This window comes from Podarcis muralis, chromosome 9 (genome assembly GCF_964188315.1).
Source record: "Podarcis muralis chromosome 9, rPodMur119.hap1.1, whole genome shotgun sequence".
In the NCBI taxonomy this organism is placed as follows: domain Eukaryota; kingdom Metazoa; phylum Chordata; class Lepidosauria; order Squamata; family Lacertidae; genus Podarcis; species Podarcis muralis.
Window position 1 is genome coordinate 49,493,686 of NC_135663.1, and position 18,981 is coordinate 49,512,666.

Sequence of the window (18,981 nt, forward strand, 5' to 3'; positions counted from 1 at the left end):
AGCCATCAGTACAACACTCCCATATCTTTGAACATTTTTCAAAGAAGGAGTTTTTCATGCTAATGTTTGTTTGTACCATCACATCTAAGGACATTTCTTGTGCTTAGGAAGCCCACAGAGGTATAATCCAGAGTCAGCTCATTGCAAAACCATACAAAAAAGCCCTTTGAAACATAACATCCCAGGCAATGTTTTACCTCTCCAGGAAATCTAGGACCTCCTTGGGGTCCTGTGGCTTCATATCTGAAAGATGACATTTTGCAGAAGGAACTGCTGAAGTGGTGGAACCAGCCTCTTTATTAAGTTAATGGTTGTAACCATGGTTGAAACATCTTTTGGCATGGCAAAAGTGCTGACCAAGTACAAGTGTATTGCCCTGAAAAGGACTAGCTAGGGATGTTCCCAGGTGAAGAAAGCAAGCCTTCCGCATTCACCAGGCTTGATGTGATCAATAGACCATGGTCAGTCTACTCTGGTCTGGAATTGGACTGCCACTGAGGTTTGACTAGCTCTGTGCACTAAAACCAAAGTTATGACTTTGGAAACCTCACTGGACACCTTATGGGGTAGAAATATATGGGGGAGGCTTAATGCTGGGAGGCTTTCCATTTTATGCTGAGCATATATGTGTGTATGTGTAAATAAATTCATTATCACAAAGAAACCGTAGTCTCTGGTGACTTGTATTCCAAAGAAACTGAACCCAAGGATTGTACTAGAACCCATGAACTCTCCTCTGAGATTGGGGTGCACATATAATAACAGTCCAAACAGTTCATTTTGACAAACATTTTAAATTCATTATAAAATAGGCAATGAAAAATAATTAAAACACACATAAATTATATGAACGATTTGCCAAAATATACAAACAAGAGTCAAACTTTCCTGTGGAGGAAGGTATTAATAAATAAAATAGCCCACCTCCAGTTCCTCAAAAGTTCCAAATACAGGAAAATAACAACCATCTCTTGCAGCCTGCATCAGGTAATTTACATACCCCATATTGTGGTTTGGTTCTTCAAGACTCTAACAGCAACATCTCTGGATGTCCCTGCTTCTTCCAATACTACTCCCATGCCTCTACCAACACTGTGAAAACATTTGTAGTTGTGCAAGGATTCATAGATTGCTCTAGTAATGATTGTAACTGCAGTAGTATTGGTGGGTATGTTTTCATTCCACCAGCAGCACTGGGACATTTAAAAAAGTTTAAGTGCTTTATCAATCCAGTGTTGCTATGCTTGAACCAAAACCAAAGATCTCCAGAACTCCTTAGGCAGTACTCCTGATAGCTTCACATTGTGAGACCCATTGGATACCTGTAAAGTCCAATTGGAAGGCTTGTAAAGCCTTCTGAAGGGCACAAACAAGTACCAAAAAAAAAAAAAAAAAGGACTTGTTTGAAGTTGCAAATTAAAAAGAAACATATAAGCAAGAACACACACCACTCAGCCATTTCTTAATTATTGTAAGAAAGAGACAAATCCCTGCTTCTCTCCCCCATAAGGGGCTATATTAGAAAGCGAATCACTTTTATTTCCCCCTCCAAAAATTCCTGGACCTATTTGTCTGCAATTTGGCAGGCTTTGGATGGATTCGTGTGCCAGCAATTTTCACTTTGACCACAAGGTAAAAGGTTATAGCTGTGTTTAGATTCCCCATCTTAGCGAGTAGAGGAACAGAGAGCTCCACTTTATACAGAGCGGCTTGGGAGCTCAATTACAGAATGAAGCAGAGAGCACAGAGTAACATAAACAGAAGGGAATTCTAAGAAATGCTCAGATATAGGACAGATCTTGTGGCCAGTTCACACTCCTATTAAATACTATGTGAGGAGGGAAGTACAATTATTAAGGTGTTTAACAGTAGGTCATATTGTCATGGAAGCTGTATGAAATTGTCACAATTTGGACAAATTTTTTACTTGGGTTTTTGTTTTTTTAACCTTTTATTTGTCCTCCTTCATTCTAGGCCAATACAAAAGCCCTACAATTCAGTATTATTTTTTTCTACCTAAACAAATGCACCACCAAAGTAACTGTAAAATATTTCAAAACTCCAATGAATAAAAAAAGCTGACTAGGCTGCACTGGTGCCTAGTTCTATAAACAAATGTCAAGAAAGAAAACAAATAAATAGAACTCTTCCATACATTTACCAAGAAGCATTTGTGTTTGCATTGGAAGAAAAAATAAATAACACTGTTCTCTGGAATTAGTTTATCCTATCCCAGAACTAAATCCTGTTATCTCTAACTGTCAGTGTAATAAAGAATGTACCTATGGTTTCCAAATGAAATACCCAGTATTTCAACATCATTACAAATACTGTCATTGTCCTGCGGTTAGGAAGATTAAACCTGACTCTTCCACCAAACGGTTCTATTTTGGGCAAGTTGAATTTTAAAAAGCATGCTAATGGCTCCCAAAATGACACACTTGAATAAATCAAATTCAAGAATGTTCTACTTCTCAAAGTACAGTTTATTTTTAAAGAATGATTTTGACAAGTCAACAGAATTGCAGCAGATCAGTCAAAGTATATTGTTGTGCAGCAAGAGCCTCCAGGGGTTCCAGTGCTTTCCCAGGGTTTGGTTTTCTTGGAATGCAGGTCACTGTAGACTGTGATGTGTTTGGAATATATGCTTTCCCCTCCCCACATATACAACCTGAGCATAGGATGGAATAACATACAGCATTAACAGATCTTACTTCCCCATTAGGTTTATAGGAGGATCCTCAAAGCCATAGCTTGGGGTGTCAGCATAGAGGGAGCAAAGCAAGCCTATCTTTTCCAGCTCCCAGCTTCAGATGAAACTAAAATAAAGACTATCCCCATGGTTTATTGTTCTCCCACTGCTAGAATGATGTGGAATCCAGCCAGGTAGAAGAGCACCACCAACCCGTTGTCTCTATAGCAACATGACTAACTGGCCATGCAGATAGGATACTTACAGCCCCCAGTTAGGGCAGTTCACTTACCAAGGAAACCAGGTTGACTAGTTCAGCATTTCCCCTCCACTGCAGGCTCATAATCTTGCAGATTCAAAATAAAAGGATTGGTTGGAACCCAAAGATATCATTCAAACCAATCCCCCAAACCTATAAGACAGTGTATTTTTGAAAGGAAGCAGGTGGCATACTAATTTGAAGATACAGGGCATTAAAAATAAGTACAATATATAAGTGCAAGAGAATAAAAATGCCTTAATACCAAAACACAAATATTAGCACAACCCAGAGAATAGTAATTTGGTTTTGAACAAAATTATTGAGCGCATTTCTGTGGGCATGTTTTTCATGGAAAAGTCAGTGGAAGGCCTTTATGTGTCTGCAAAGAAATGAAACCTCAGCTGTTTCATTAATTATTGCAGGCGTAAATTTTGTGTGATGACTGTTTAAGGCAGAGCCACAGACAGAGGCTTAGCGTTTACAAGATGCCTGTAACAGAAAATAAAGAGTAGCACACCAGGAAGACCAAGCATTGCATTACCTGAGGCAGGTGGAGGTGCAGCACCAACAATGGAAAGGTGGCTGCCACCACAGTGAACAATGACTGAGCAACTTAGTAGGGTGGCTAGTCATGAGGTGAGTGGCCTTGTGGAATCTCCTACACTTCCTGAGACACAATGATCAAGAATTTAAACACATACAGTATAACACAGAGGGTATGTATAAAGATTTGGGTGCCCTTTTTGCAAGTCATGTAATCCCCGCATGGGAAAGTGGCAAACCTGTTACTTTATATTGACCACTAGATGAAGCAAGTGTGGTCATTGTATTTCCACAACAGACTTCTGCAGTGGAAATTCCTCATTTGTTGCTCTCCACTATAGCACTCCTGACATCCCAAAAATATATTCTAAAGGGTTGTGGAACACTCCAAAACAGATATTGGGGGGGGGGGGGAGGTGAATAGTTAAGAGTCAGGGGAAGTCTCATTGTACAAGCAGAAGATTCAGCATTGGATAAAACCCTAAACTGTAGCTCTCACAATTTTTATCCTTTCCTTCCCTCTGGTTACATTAGCAGCTTCCATACGTTCTCCCAATGAATGAACCCTGTTACTAGGTGAACCATTCTTGAGAATGGTTTTATCTTGAATAATAGAAACTACTTAATGGCAACTGAGATTGCTGTCCTATATGCACTTGCCTGGGAGTAAATCTAACTGAAGTTCCAAGTAGACATGCATGTGATTGTGTTTCTCCTAGAGGAGCAAATAGCAATGTATGTTTGCTTAACGTTTGATAAGGAGAGAGGTTGTAAATTTCCATTAATATGTTTTCTTATTCGGCAAACTTTAAAAAAGAAGAAAAATCCTTGTTTATATTACTCAGAAATACAAGCAATCCAGGGAAACATCATTATCTGTATGTAGCCAGGTCACTCAAGCCAAATATTTGTTTTAATATATTGCTCTCCATGAAAATTATTTTGATTTTACACTATTGCAAACAACCCAGGGAACTTTTGACTGCCACCAAGTGGGAAAGCAAGCAGGCTTTGGTAAATCAGCTAAGGTAGCGTGTCTCTTCAGCATTCTTTCTTCTTAACCTGCCTTTTCACTGAAGTTTAGGCTTTCTGCATTTCTTAGTCCCTGTGGAATTAATTAACTCTATTTCTAGAGGAAAAAAGGAGGACAATTTAAATGTAACAGTGTTTGTAATTCTCATTTTGAACAGAAAATGTCTAATCAACACCTGCAGTCTGGATGTGCATTAGTTTACTCTGCATGCTACCTAGAAAATATAGCCTAATGATGCTTTTGATAGAGTAAACATTTGCAAATGAGGGTTCAATTGCATATATTCCGTGTGCTGTATAAACAAAGCAAACGAGTTCAATTTGTGTGGCTTTCTTCAGATTGTGATAGCAAATGTGTGATGGAGAACCCCCTTTGGAAACATTTAGATATCTTGGAATTAAAACTGTCCCCACAATTGTCACGATTGTCTATTACATAGAGGTAATAGCAACTGTGTCTCTAGGAGCCTATCCCAGTGTCCCTTCAAAACCAAAATGCATCCTACAAACCTACGTAATTAGGCAACCATCTGATAAATGTCTGGTTAAGTGGTGGTGATCATTAAGAAATGTACCTGATTTGATGTAAATAGATTTGTTTTATACCACATTTTCCTTTAGCATGTAACTATGTGACTGGGAAGGTCAGTTTCAAAGATCCTTAATGCATAAATGACACTAAGATACACCACTCATCTCCTGACGGGCTAGAAATCCCAATGCCAAAGGCGTACCTTCGTATCTCATGATGTCTGGACAGTTTTATCCTAAAGTACCTACTACTATGTTTCACTACAGTGTTTTCTTCCGATCCATGTAAACAATGTACTCTTACTATGCCAACAAAGATTGATTGATTGATTGATTGATTGATTGACTGACTGACTGACTGATTGATTGATTGATTGATTGATTTATATCAAGGCTTGAATATGCTGAGTCTTACCTTAGTATCAATTAACTAGAAGCCATCATAAAATGTAGAGCCTAAGCAGATAGATTAATTTGCACCTTTTAAGTCATTTCCTGCATTTCCAGAATCTGTTTATACTTTACTCTCTCTTGAAATATAGCAAATAAAATTATTGGGGGTATTTCTGAAGTTCAGTACTATCCCCACAGGTGAAGACATTTATGTAATATTACTAGTTTGAAGAGTGAGATATTGGGTGGGTTTGGGATGACCTCACAACTGAGAATGATGGTAGTATAATCTACACCCAAAGGATGCCTTCCTAAGCAATGTCCCTAATGGAGGGCCATACTTTGGGATTGAACCAGTGCATATGGAGAATGGTGTCAGCAAGGGAACTGTAATAAAATGAAGATAAAGATTTTTTTAATCCAAATCTAGAAGACCTTGACAGAATATGTGTTTCCTTCATGCTTTGAGCTTAGAACAAATGACAACCTTGATAAGGCAGAACTTGAAGGCTATTATCGATTATTCTTTCTTTGGATCTTTTCCATTTGAAAGCAAACTTTTGTAAGGGAGTATGATGCTGATTTTGTCCCTGTTAACCACTGATTTCTTGAACATGTTTCTAGAAATTCTTAATACAAAGGAATGCTTTGTTTGTTTCTAAAGGAAATGATCTTAAAAGTAATATGGCTCTGAAGATAAGTAACACAGTGCTGTTAGAAACTCATTTGATGACATGAGCATTATAGCACTCTCATTACCAGGTGGAAGCTTATATATGGAGCCCAGTTTTATAAAAGATACACTGGAAATGTGGCTGGTCATAGCACTTCAAGAGGCTTGGCAAAAGCTTAAGAGAATTTTGATTCAAAGCCCCTGAAGGTAGCATTTGTGTTTTTGTTCGTTCCAATACTTCCAGATTCTTACAGAGTGGGGTTTTCTTTTCCCCAAACAAAAAATTGTTTTATTTCACACAAAAGAGGTTATTCAGAGAAACACTGCAATGTACTGTATTCTCTTTATGTTTCTCTTCTTGAGAGTAAATGGAAAGTGGCTTAATGAGGATCTGTATTACCAACAGGTATTTATGATAGGCTTCCATACCTTTGTGTTAGAAACAAACTGAAATGATTTAAAGTAATAAACTGAAAGTGTGAAATTAGAGCCCCATGATACATTGTTTCACTGGGTGCTTAAAAAAAGGTTCAATAATAGTACTAATCAGTCATTACTGATTATCAAAAGCAAAACTCAGTATTGAGCTGTGTGTTTTCTGCATTGCAATTACTAAACATGCAGTTTCTAAATAATTATATGAATGAATTTCCTAAAATAGTTCTCTACATATTTTGGTAATTAATACTGTATATTTTTGGCAAATCACCAAATAATTTATTAACAGTAATACCAGCAACAGCTTGTTGGAATGAGAGGGAAATAACTAACATTTAAGGAATATAGTAAACATAGAGCTATTCAGCATGATTTCACAGTGCATGAAACACAAGCATTGAATTCATTTTTAACACTGTGTTAATCTTTGACATTTGTTCAATTTTATTCTCAATTGTTGTCTGCTTCTCTCAACAATATAGGAAACTGGAGCTTTGTTACACGGGGTTCTTTTCTATAGCCTCTGCTCTTTTCCACAAAGGCTCAGCACCTGTGCAAACCAAGCTTAAGGAACATTCTAGAAGATTAACCATAGAGCTTCAACTCTTACCCTGTCCAATAGAACAGCCTTCCATCTGTAAAAACCTCAAAGGTTGGGTCTGGCATCTTTCCACACAATTCTCATCTAACCTCCCCATTGCATTTAGAGTGTGTAGGACCCAGCTTAGTTCTGAGGAGATGGGGGGGGCGGTGGAACCGGTTACACCAATTTCAGTGCTTTACATTTATTATCAGTGTAATAAATAAATAATGATACGAGGAATTCTTTTCACACTGCCTGAACATTACCAAGCAAGCATGTCACCATTGCTTTTTGAAGCTTAACATCCTCGTGGGAACAAGTGCCGACAGCTACTAATTCTGACAGGACTATGGAGTGCCCCACACTATGAGTGGGGGAGGGCAATACAATAGCAATGGTTTGATTGTTTCTAGTATCCATCAGCAAGAAAGCTGCCTTGTGTTCCAAGCTCTCTTCCACATATTGTGAGGGGCCTAGTGCTGACCCTTAGTGTCAATGGCAACTTTATTCTCCACATAGCTCACTAAAATGGTATCTTATTTCCATCTCACCCATCCTTCAGTTCTCAATTCTTTCTGACCTACAAGAAGTCAGGGAACTGTTTCTCATGGCCTTGACATTTGCAGGCCCATCAGTTTTTTTTTAATCAGGGCAGCTTAAGGAGAATAGCAGTCAGGTTGTATCTGTTAACGCTAATCCTAAGCAATGTTTATGAACTTCCCCTCAGAGGCCTTTTCATTGGCTATTGTCCACATACACCATTTGCTATGTGTTGGCAAATCAACTTCTGCTGCGAAATGCCATTTGACTGAGGACCTGGCTCTACCTCCTGCTTTTCTAGAGGCATTTTCCTGACTTTTTTATGTTAAGCAGCCACCTGGTCCATTCCATCAACATTTGTAAAACACTATGCTGTAGATGTGTGAGCAAAACTAGACATAGTCTTTGTCAGAGCAGTTCTTCATAGCGTATATTATTTCCCTGTTTATATAAAGCTTTCCAGAAATATAAACATATAGTTATATATGGACACTCTATAGGTATTTAAAAGTTGCATATCTGTAACTGGTGTTTTTTGAATGCAAGCATTCCAGTCAGCATTCCTTATTTATTACAATTGAATCCCATCTTTCCTCAAGGAACTCAGGGTTTGGTACATAGGTCTCCTCCTCCCTGTTTTATTCTCATAATAACCCTGTGAGGTAGGTTAGCATGACTGCCCCAAGGTCACCCAGTGAGCTTCATGGCCAAGTGGGGATGTAAATCCAATCCAGTGCTCTAAGTACTAAACCACCACCGGGAACTCATCCACACTTCCACTGCATAGAAGGCACAGGTCCAAGCAATTTCCCCCTTGCCCCACTCCTTTCCTGGGGGGGGGGGACCCACTTTTTAGCTCTAAATTGGATCAAACGTCAATCTGGAGAAAACCTGAATTGCCGTTTGCTCTGATTGAACACTAAACAGCGTTTTCCCCAGGGAAAAGCAGTGGGACAAAAGGAAGTGTGGCCCTGACTCTCAACTCTCAATCACTTTTTGGTTCTTTACTGTATTTCCTTGGAGTATTCTGTAGGAGGAGGCCACATGCTGGTGGAGCCACTGATCAATGGAACCAGAGTTAAAGTGGGCAAAGCCAAACACAAACGAGGAACCCCATCTCTTCTCTTTCTTTCTTTCTGCCAGTATCTTTCTGTCTCCTTGCCATATGCATGGAATTAGGCTAAGAGCTTCATAAATGTATGATAAAAGCTGCAAGTTGTTCACCCCTGCTTTAAGGTTTTCCATTATAATACCTAAGAGCTTTTCTTTTTTTACTTTATGCACCCCAGCTTCCCTTTTGCTTATTACGTGCTATTTCTCCTTTGATGTTTGTGTGCTCCCAGCTGTTTTCTTTGTTCTGCATCTAAGTTTCTCTTTGCCATTTATTCCCATCGCATGGCTGTGGTGATGCATCATGATGTCATTTGGATAAAAACTCTACATCCTCCCCACTGCTTCTTACTTTGGGTAATTGTGTTTCCGACCAGAAATGGTGTATTGTCTGCAAGTATGATCCTATCAACAGGAAGTTTGCTTTCTGTGCACCTTATGTAGGAAAAACTTTTAGATATGAAGATTTATAATAGTCTACAATGGCTGAACAAATGCTAATTTTACGTTTTGTAAGATAAAGGTTTTGCCATCTATTCCACAGCCTACAAAAAACCCTTTCTCTAGCAAGGTTTCTCCTAAGGCTACTCAAGAAAAAGTGTTGATAAATAAAACACCTTCTTCAAACTATTTCAGTTCTTTTGTCTCAGTCTCTTGTACCCACAAGCAAAATTTTAAATAGGGATGAGTGAATCAATTTCTGATCTGTGTCACTTTTGCATGCAAGTTCATTCCATGCCGCTTCCAAATTAATCTGCAATTATATATATATATTTTAAATCTGCATGGAAATCACATTTAAGTGCCATCCTACTGGCAAGCCTATCTCTCTGCTGGCAGAGAAGCTCTTAAACCTCTTCCTACAGTCCTTCAGATGGCTGAGTGCTGGCTGCAGAATTGCTCCCTAATTCTTATTGAAAGACAATGAACTTTTGGACTATAAATCAAGTCAAAACAACCTCTCCCCCCACATTCCTCAATAAAAACTTGCAAAAGATTGTGATTCCTCATTCATGCCCACCTTTTTCCCCACAACAGTTAAAGAAAACATAAGAGTTCAGTGTTCGTTTTGCTTTTTGCTTTTTTGTAAAAAAAAAATAATTGTCAGGATTTGCTTTGTTCAGACCTAGAAACACCTTGGATGAGGAGATGGGAAAGCAGGAGCCCCTAGCAGATTCCTCCTGCATTGCCGGCAAACCTGAGGATCAATGTGTCCTTACCACAGATCTCAACCTCACTTGCCTGTGTTCCTAGTTAGCTTTCACATCCCGCCTAGTCACCTCCAGGAACAGAGGAGATGACAAAACAAGCAGGAGCTTTGGAGTGCCAATGAAATGCCCAACAAGCTACTTAGGAGATGGTAGACTCAGGTATAAATACCTGCCCATTACAATGCCTGGTTGAAAGCCAGGAAAGGTAGAGCTGCCATGTCTAAAGAAGTTTGCCTTCTGAGCTGCTTTACTTTTCAAGCAACATCCAACACCTCCAACATCTTAGAACTCCAACATCTTAGAACTCCTTAGAACTCAGGAGAGCCAGCGGTGTAGTGGTTAAGAGCGATAGACTCGTAATCCGGTTAACCGGGTTCGCGTCTCCACTCCTCCACATGCAGCTGCTGGGTGATCTTGGGCCAGCCACACTTCTCTGAAGTCTCTCAGCCTCACTTACCTCACAGAGTGTTTGTTGTGGGGGAGGAAGGGAAAGGAGAATAATGTTAGCCGCTTTGAGACTCCTTCAGGTAGTGATAAAGCGGGATATCAAATCCAATCCAAACTCTTCTATTCCACAATTTAGGATTTATATGTTGTGCTTTTAGTTTTCACCAATTGATAGTTTTTCTGAATTAAAATTTGATGCTAATATGTTAAAATTGCATGCAGCAGGTGGACAGAAAATGCACATATTGAAAGAACAGTAGTTTTGTACATATATTATTATTTCCTCATATAATAAAACTGTGTTTTCCTTAAATATGTCTCAGTTATGTAGTCCCCATATATCAAAGTTCCCGAAATGATATGGGTTAAATACCTCCTCATTCAGCACAGATGCTAATAATGATATATTAATTCTTTGTTAACATTTTCCAAAGTTTATCCCATGCTTCCAATAAAGCACTTACTATAAATGGTCCTAATGTGTTCTGTTTATATCTATTGCTCTTTTATCAAAATTAGATCACATAATGGTAATTTACAGCAAACAAGTCTGAATGGGAGGGAAGAACTGCCATATTTCTCCATCCAATCAGACTGCTGAATTGGCTTATTTGTATGATAAGAATGAAACAAGTTTAGTATCCCACTTCCTTCTCTTTTCTACTGATTACAGGGGGATTGCTTTTGTTTCGCTTTTTAGTAGTAGCATAAAGACCAGAAAAGTTCAGATAATAGACAATAATGATAAAAAAGTATTTTTCTATGGTTCTTATCAACCAAAATTGCCAAATACCTAATAGGTTGTGTAGTGCAATTAATTAATCTAATTACATTGCTGATAGGGAGGTTGCCTTTTTCAATTTAATTGCTGTAAGTTTAGCCTTATCTTTGTTCAATGAAATCTCCAGCATGTTTCCAAAGCAATAGTATGATCAATCTGCTCTTAGACCTTCAATGTGCAAAGGAAAGGGGAACCCTCCATAGACCTCACATAACTCTCTAAATCCTTCTCCCTGTCAGTCTTTGGCCGGCACATCACTAACCGTTCAGGCATTTCTTACAACAGAAAGCCTTTTGGTAGTTCCCATACTAAGATTCATGTAGCCCACAGTTCTATAGTGGGCAGGTTACTTGTGCTTGGAGCAAATTTAGATTACCTGCAGCATTCTGGAGATCAGAAAGGGTGACAGATGCCAGCACTGAAGCACCATTCAGCCTCCCCTCCCAATGGTTCATCATAGCTTGTAATTCCCAAATAGCTAGTAGATTGTGAAATCCAATTAAACAGCCTAACTGGGAAATAAAATCAGTTAAATTCGTTTTTTTAAATCCTCTGGTTCATTATCTTTTTTACTTTTGCTGTCAATTGCATAAAATATTTTAAAAGTATATGTCAGAATCACCCCAAAATGTGTTGTAATTTCATTTCAGAGGGACAGCATGTTTCAGAAGCAATTGCTCCTAAGGTGATCTGGGATCGGTTACAATGCTAATCTCACAGCTGTCTCTCTTACTAGCAGTACTCATAAATCATATGGTGTGTAATAAGAGGAGCAAGTTGGAGAGGTTAGAAATCTTAAGAAAACTGTGACAGAAGTGATAGATGATATTAAGTGACTACATTCTGAAGATATTTTATATTTTATAAAAGGGAATGTGTTGCATTGGAGATAAGGTCCTTTTGCATCCCCCCTCCCCTTCTGAATATCAACACTGGGAGATGTGGAATGCTTCTGTAGCATTTCCAGATGAGTATCAAAGTTGTGCTTTATGAAGGAAAAAAGGCAACTGAGATTTAAAAGTGAGAAGAAATCCCCATGAATTTGGTTGTTACAGCACGAGCCTACTTTATTAATGCAGACTGTTAGACAGTTTTAACTTTTGTATGATCATTGCATCTGTATGCTGTGCACAGGCATAATGCAGTAAAAGGTGTCAAATAAATTACCCAAATTCACACTTATGCAGAAATTTGGGGTGTCCCAGAACCCCAGAGTTCACCCTGGAATCAAACCCCTCTCTTATATGCTTAGTCAGGTTCGTGGCAAATTAATAATGGGGTTTCTGGCAGCCCCAAAATGGAGTTTTTATTCATAATTTGATGATATACTGTACATAAGAACATAAAACACGGTAACACTGAGCATAAGAAGAGCCCAGCTAATCTAATCCTCAATAATAAAGACTGAAAGTTTCAGATTCTAGAATCATTCATCAGTTACCTGCTTTGGCTGACCCAAAGTAAAATGGTTTGTTTGAATGTTTCACTTCAATAATCTTTATTTTTTTACCTGCCTCAGTTGTCATTTCTGACAGTACAGAAATCCAGATAGTGCTAGCTGGCCTCTGCAATAATCCATGTGAACATTTGGTTGATGGTCAAAAGAGATTTTTGTGCATTTCAAGGAGAACTGAAGAGATCAGCAAAACCATGTAAGAGTATATAGCCACGAATGTCAGGTTTTGTCAGTTTACAAGTGGAAACAAAGGCTGAGGAACCTTTGAATCACTGATGCTGAAAAGTTTGCCAGAGCACTTCAAATGAGAAGTTAGATAGGGGAATTAATGTTGACTGGTTCACCAGTGGAAATAAAAGTTTTTGCACACCAAAAGCATAGAAATGAAATGGGCATTCTAAACTAAACATTCTAAACATTTTAAGCCAAAAGTGGGAAATTAAGCTAGAAATATTCCCAATTGTTTTGCCCTTGTACTATTTGAAATTGCTTGCTTTTTTTCATATTACAGACACACTTTCATAATTGCATTTCTTTTGTCTTTGCCTCTTTTCCATTTCCATCTTCATTTAGCCCGTTACATGATGTGTTTTTATTTAAGCCTTTTCTCAACTTTTTGCAGTTCCTCAATTATGCAGACAAGCCTAGACCTGTATAGTTTTTAATGCACGTATCATCTGTTCAAAAATTCTACTGAGTGTGCATCAAGCAGCATAAACTTGTTACTAGGACCCCCATCCTATATGGCAGGATTGCCAACATGGAAACAGTGGGCCCACCATACCTTCTATGCTACCCACAAAAGGTCTCAGTAATATCTCCATAAAAATCCACAATGTACCTGAGGCTGGAATTAGCAGTTTGGTGCCTCCCCCCCCCCCCTTGACGGTGTGGCCAATGGGGTGTATAACCACACCATTTTATGATCTTGTCTCTTTTCCTGCTCTTTTAGATGTGACAGCCATGTCTCTTTTAGATGTGACAGTCATGGCACTTTCTTAAAAATTTAAATGTGCCCACTGCACCAAAATGGTTGGGAACCACTGGTACATGAAATCTCTCAGTCTGAACATTTTCTGTGAAATGTTTTACAGGTTCCTTTTTTCTTTCGACGAGGGAGAAACATGAAATGAAAAGTGGTGCTCTTCTTTCTTCCCCTCTTCCATTTTGCCATGGGATGAGCTCCATTGAGCTCAGAAAGATTCCCCCCCCCCCAAGTAAACATGTGTAGGATCTGGCTACACATATTTCTTTTCCTTCTTCCACTCTGTCTCCTTCATTTGACACCATCTTTAACTTCTATTGAAAGATTACATGCATGGAGGAATAGAATTGTTCTCATCCAAAAAGGAATGGCTTTGTTAACACACGAGAGTTAATTCAAGTATACAGATATGCACATTTATAGAGAAAAGATTATGCTTACTTTTCTGTTTATATTTCCTGCATCTCCACATACAAATTCTTTATCTCCAGAAACTAACCCATATTTTATTTTTACTTTTTAAACAAAACAAGCAAAACTGCACAAGAAATAAAAGTGTCATTATTTCCCAGCCTGACTCCTGTTACGCTAATACACATTAGCATAGTATTTCTCAAACTTTATCCTCTGGGCCACACTTTCAGAATAAAAATTTGTTTGTGCTACATTGAATTTTTTTATTGACAAGGAATATACTGGAAAACAAAAAGTAACTCATGGCAGTGCTTGATGGCAGAACACAACTACTTTCTAATATGATCATGGGACATACAGAGAGAACTGTATTGAGAGCTGCATTGGTCTCACACCTGCCCACAGTCCTGGCCATCTGCCAAAGTTGAGCCATGGGGGTGGAGTCTGTTTCTTCAATGCATTCCTCACAGCTGGCAAAGCAGCACTCAGCAGGACTGAAGTCTCTTTTTAACAGCTGATGAGCAGAGACATCAGTTCTGCTCTTCACAGGCTTCTTTGCAGGGGTCCCGGCAGGGAACACATTGATGAAGCGGCACCCAGCAAATGGGTCTAACAGCAACAAGTAATATTGAACTGACATCAGCTGATAAATGGAGATTTCAGTCATGCTCTCTGCTGGAATCTGAGCAGGATTTAACCTCCACCCACTTTTCATCAACTGATGACCAGCGGTTAAATCCTGCTGCATTGGGTGCATTGGTGGTTTTTGTCAGTGCAGAGCTAAACCCTGCCTATCAGCTAGAGTCACCCACCCATCAGGCTGGTGTCAGCTGGACAAGGTTTGGGGGAAGTGGCTTCACAGACAAACTTGGACCCCCTGCTGGGCCATGATTGGCTCATGGGCTAGAAGTTCCCCAGCCCTGATTAAAGGACCTCCATTCTGTAACTTTATCTCTCTGAGCAGGTTTATGTCCTGTTCATCCCACTGGGAAAGATGACAAAGTTGTTGCAGCACTAAGGGAGAGCCTCTGTGAGCAACTTGTTCCAACAATGGATAGCTGTGAACTGAGGCAATTTTAGTCTGTGCCTCCAGCCACCTTCACCTGTTCTTCACCACCTTCTGGAAAATAAGAGTCTTGACCTACTGGCTTGAAAATGGGTGTTTGTCCTGTACTCCATGGACCTGTGTTGCAGTCCTTGTGCTCTTGAATGGGTGAGGACCGGGATCACAGCTGCTCCGCAGCTCATCCCACTTGCTCCTCCACTATTCAAGCAATGCTCTCTCCTCCCTTCCCTCCATTGTCATTGCCTTTGCTGGTCTCCAATGTCCCAGCTTCAAGCTACGTAGTTAGAGGGATCCGCCCCCCCAACACAATCTCAATTAGACCAGTTGTGAGGCCATTTGGGATCAGAGCAACTTCTGAGTTTGCCTCTCAACATGTGGGTCATAACTTGAGAGCTCTCACCAATTTTATTTCCTGTCCACATCTACCTGTGACCTGTACCCACAGCTTTGCTAGGCCCTTCTTCACTCTAATCACATAATTACGATTCCTAGAAACAAAGCTACTTCATCTAGCTATGGGACACTCCTCATCATCTGTATCCTTGGTGGCATCAGTTATCTACACTGAGAGCTGGCTTGACTGTAGGTTGGTAGCTCAGAGCTAAGGCAGAACATCCTGTCCCTTAGAAATACTCTCACTGCGGGGCAAAGTCCCTTAGAACAAAGGAATCTTAATTGAGCCTTGCACATTGTTCACACCACTTACTTACCCACTAACAATGGCAATTCCAGTCAGCTGCAATTCCAGTCAGCCTGCTGCTGTCAATAAGGATTTGGCTTGATTTTATCCCAACACCATTGTATAGTCTGGTTATTTTGCTGCTCTCATGGGTCACATAATGGCCACTTACCTGGTCAGAAAGTGGGTGGTGGTTGCAACCTGGTGCTGAAACCTCCCCAGCCATCACAAAGTTTGTAATTGCCCTATCATGGGCAAACTGAGGGATGGAGCCAGGGTGGAGATAAAGGCTGACTGCATCCAAGCAGGGACTGGGCAAACTGTAAATTGTACAGTGGTACCTCTGGTTACGTACTTAATTTGTTCCGGAGGTCCGTTCTTAACCTGAAACTGTTCTTAACCTGAAGCACCACTTTGGCTAATGGGGCCTCCTGCTGCCGCCGCGCCGCCGGAGCACGATTTCTGTTCTCATCCTGAAGCAAAGTTCTTAACCCGAGGTAATATTTCTGGGTTAGCGGAGTCTGTAACCTGAAGCGTATGTAACCCGAGGTACCACTGTATTCAGAAATAGCCTTTGTTAAAGAATGATGTATGTTACTGCAATGATCAGTTGTTCCGATTAGAAATTGTAATACATTCACTTCCTATATTGTTAATTGATATGAATGGCTTTATTATCTATTGAATCAGTCATCATATTATGAGTCATCACAGAATTGCCTATCAGCACACATTCGTTATCACAGACACTATAAACATATTCTGTCTACAGCCTATCTAGATACATCTCTAAAAATAATGAATTCTGTATAGTATTTTGTAGTCAGTAGTGCCAAGTAAAATCTTCAGGTAGGACATGAAAAGGAGAGGGAATGTTCTGTTATTTTCCTCTCTAGGTGTGATTTTTTTAAAAACCAAAGTCCCTTAAATATTTGGATCTGAGGGTGGGGGAGCAGAGAATCTTTTTATTATTCTTTTGCAATTTGTAATTTGCTACCCAGCTAATTGTTAACAATGTTCCACAGCTCTTAACTGCATGCTCAACAGCTTAACCTTGTGGTCATTAGCAGGTTTGGGAGTTGTTGCAAGGCTGTGAATATATACACTGTTGTGGGTGAATTAAAAGAGTGCTGCTGTGAAACGGTACAACAAACAAAAATAAAGCTTCTTTCATGGGGGAGGGATAGATAAATAATGACTAGGGATCTCAGCTTGCTTTGTTCCTATTTTAATAGTTTACTGTTTTGTGGTTTCAGTAGTAATTAATATGACATTCTAGAAAGCATAAATCCTGTTGAGATATTTAAGTTAGGAGCATCCTCTTGATGGCGTACAAATATATATATATTATATGTGTGTGTGTGTGTGTGTGTACACACACACACACACATACACATACCGTTCCCAGATCTTAACAAGCTGTTTTGATTTACCTTTGAAAGACATTTGAATGGTAAAGTAGTGTGGCCTACTCAAACCATTTTAGTGTCATTGTTAACTAGAACCTCCTTTTGAAATTTATTGCATTCAATTACATTTTTAGAAGAATTTTAATTATGTGCCTGTAAAGAATAAAGATGCTCCAGGCTCCATTTGTTTATCATAGAGGGCCTGGGAAAGAAAAAAATAAAAAAAATGAGGACAGAGCTTCCCAGCTCATGCAGGGGTTGCAGAGAGAGAGAGATGACTTTTAATTCGACAAGTTCAGAGAGATTTCTTAGTTTGACGCGCACAGCAGGGGGTCTTTGAGCGCCTGGCAATACTTCAGCATTCCAAGCTTTGAAAGTCTTTCCCTGCAGCAGAAATTGTATCAAAAGCCAATGATAATATTCCCTGCAAGGTAAAGCACCCTATTGAAGATTTCTAGAGCTGTTTATTTATTCATCACAGTTTTTTTTTTTTTTAGGACATATCAGGCATATAGGTAATAATTCTTGTAGACGATATAAAAATGCAAATAAATAAATAAAAACACTCATTAGTCTCTTGCCTTGTTATATTTCTTCACTGGTTACATGAACCTATAGACACTGCCATCCATCCCTTTCCGCCCAAAATGTGTCTCTTTACTGCAAATGTCTTTCCCTGTAATTTTAATAAAATCGTCATTTCTGTCTACTCTCTACCACCTGCTGTGTGTGTAAGATGTTTATGGCCATCTCCTTCCAGCAAGCTTTCAACGTAATTAATTAATTTTACAGAAGGATATTCCATTTCTTAGGGGGTCTGTTTAAATCCCAATTTTAAAGTAAGTTTTAGATATCCGCTTTCATAGTCAAGATTAAAGCTCTCTTGTTTTGGTATTCCAAAGATAAAATGTTTTCATATTTTTGTATTACCTTCACAGGGAAAGAAAAATAACATATATATATATTTCTCTCCTTGTTTTTGTTCTGTTTGGTCTCCGCAGCAGAGCCGGGAGTGTGAGACTGCGACAACCATTCCCTTGTGTCATGTCATTGTCGGCTATCACAGTGGCAGAATCAGCCAGATCGCTGAAGACAAAAAGTGTCCCTCTTCCTCTTGCTCTTTCAACTGCCACTGGCATCCAAAGTGACCTTGCCTTGTAAATATTGGTGAGTGACCACAAGGGGAAAGAAGCTCCCTGCTGAAAGAGAACTTCTTTTTTTTGGGGGGGGGGGACTGTAGTGGCCTGAGGGCACTACATTGCTTAAAACTGTGTTTTCACATGGGGTAAACATTGGGGACGTGTGCAGAAAAAAATTATGCGCAAGATTTTTCTTTCTTTGTTTTAATCACTATTCCATATAACCTACATTTCTATTTTTAACTTAAAGGCACATACTAATGCTTTTTGCAGATTACATGAGCAACATGAAATCATTGCCTTGCTCGAGATTTAGGAAAGCCTCTGTCTCTCTCAAAGACGACTTATGTACTATTCCCTGAGGCTTCTGTTGATGCATCCCCCCCCCCCACTCCAAAAAAGGTAGTATAGGAAGTGTAACACAGAGATGGAACACACAGGCAGACCCATGACACTCACCCCTCCCCCAAATATTTTTTTGTTGTTTCTACTGCTGCTGCTGCAATTCAGAGGTTTGTGGTTTTGTCCCACATCTACAAAAACACAGAAGAAAAATAATCAGTACTCCTTTGTGTCATGTTAGAACCAAAGCTATGG

General features: G+C 39.4%; 1 protein-coding gene across 2 annotated transcripts in view; it reads left to right on the forward strand.

The window, feature by feature from the left end:
• TENM3 (teneurin transmembrane protein 3) overlaps nt 1-18,981 on the forward strand; it is a 1,264,183-nt gene that overhangs the window by 382,377 nt on the left and 862,825 nt on the right. For both annotated transcript variants that reach the window (XM_077934193.1, XM_077934194.1), the window contains exon 3: nt 18,247-18,412. The gene's annotated coding sequence lies outside the window, so the exon portion shown is untranslated. The remainder of the gene's footprint in view (nt 1-18,246; nt 18,413-18,981) is intronic.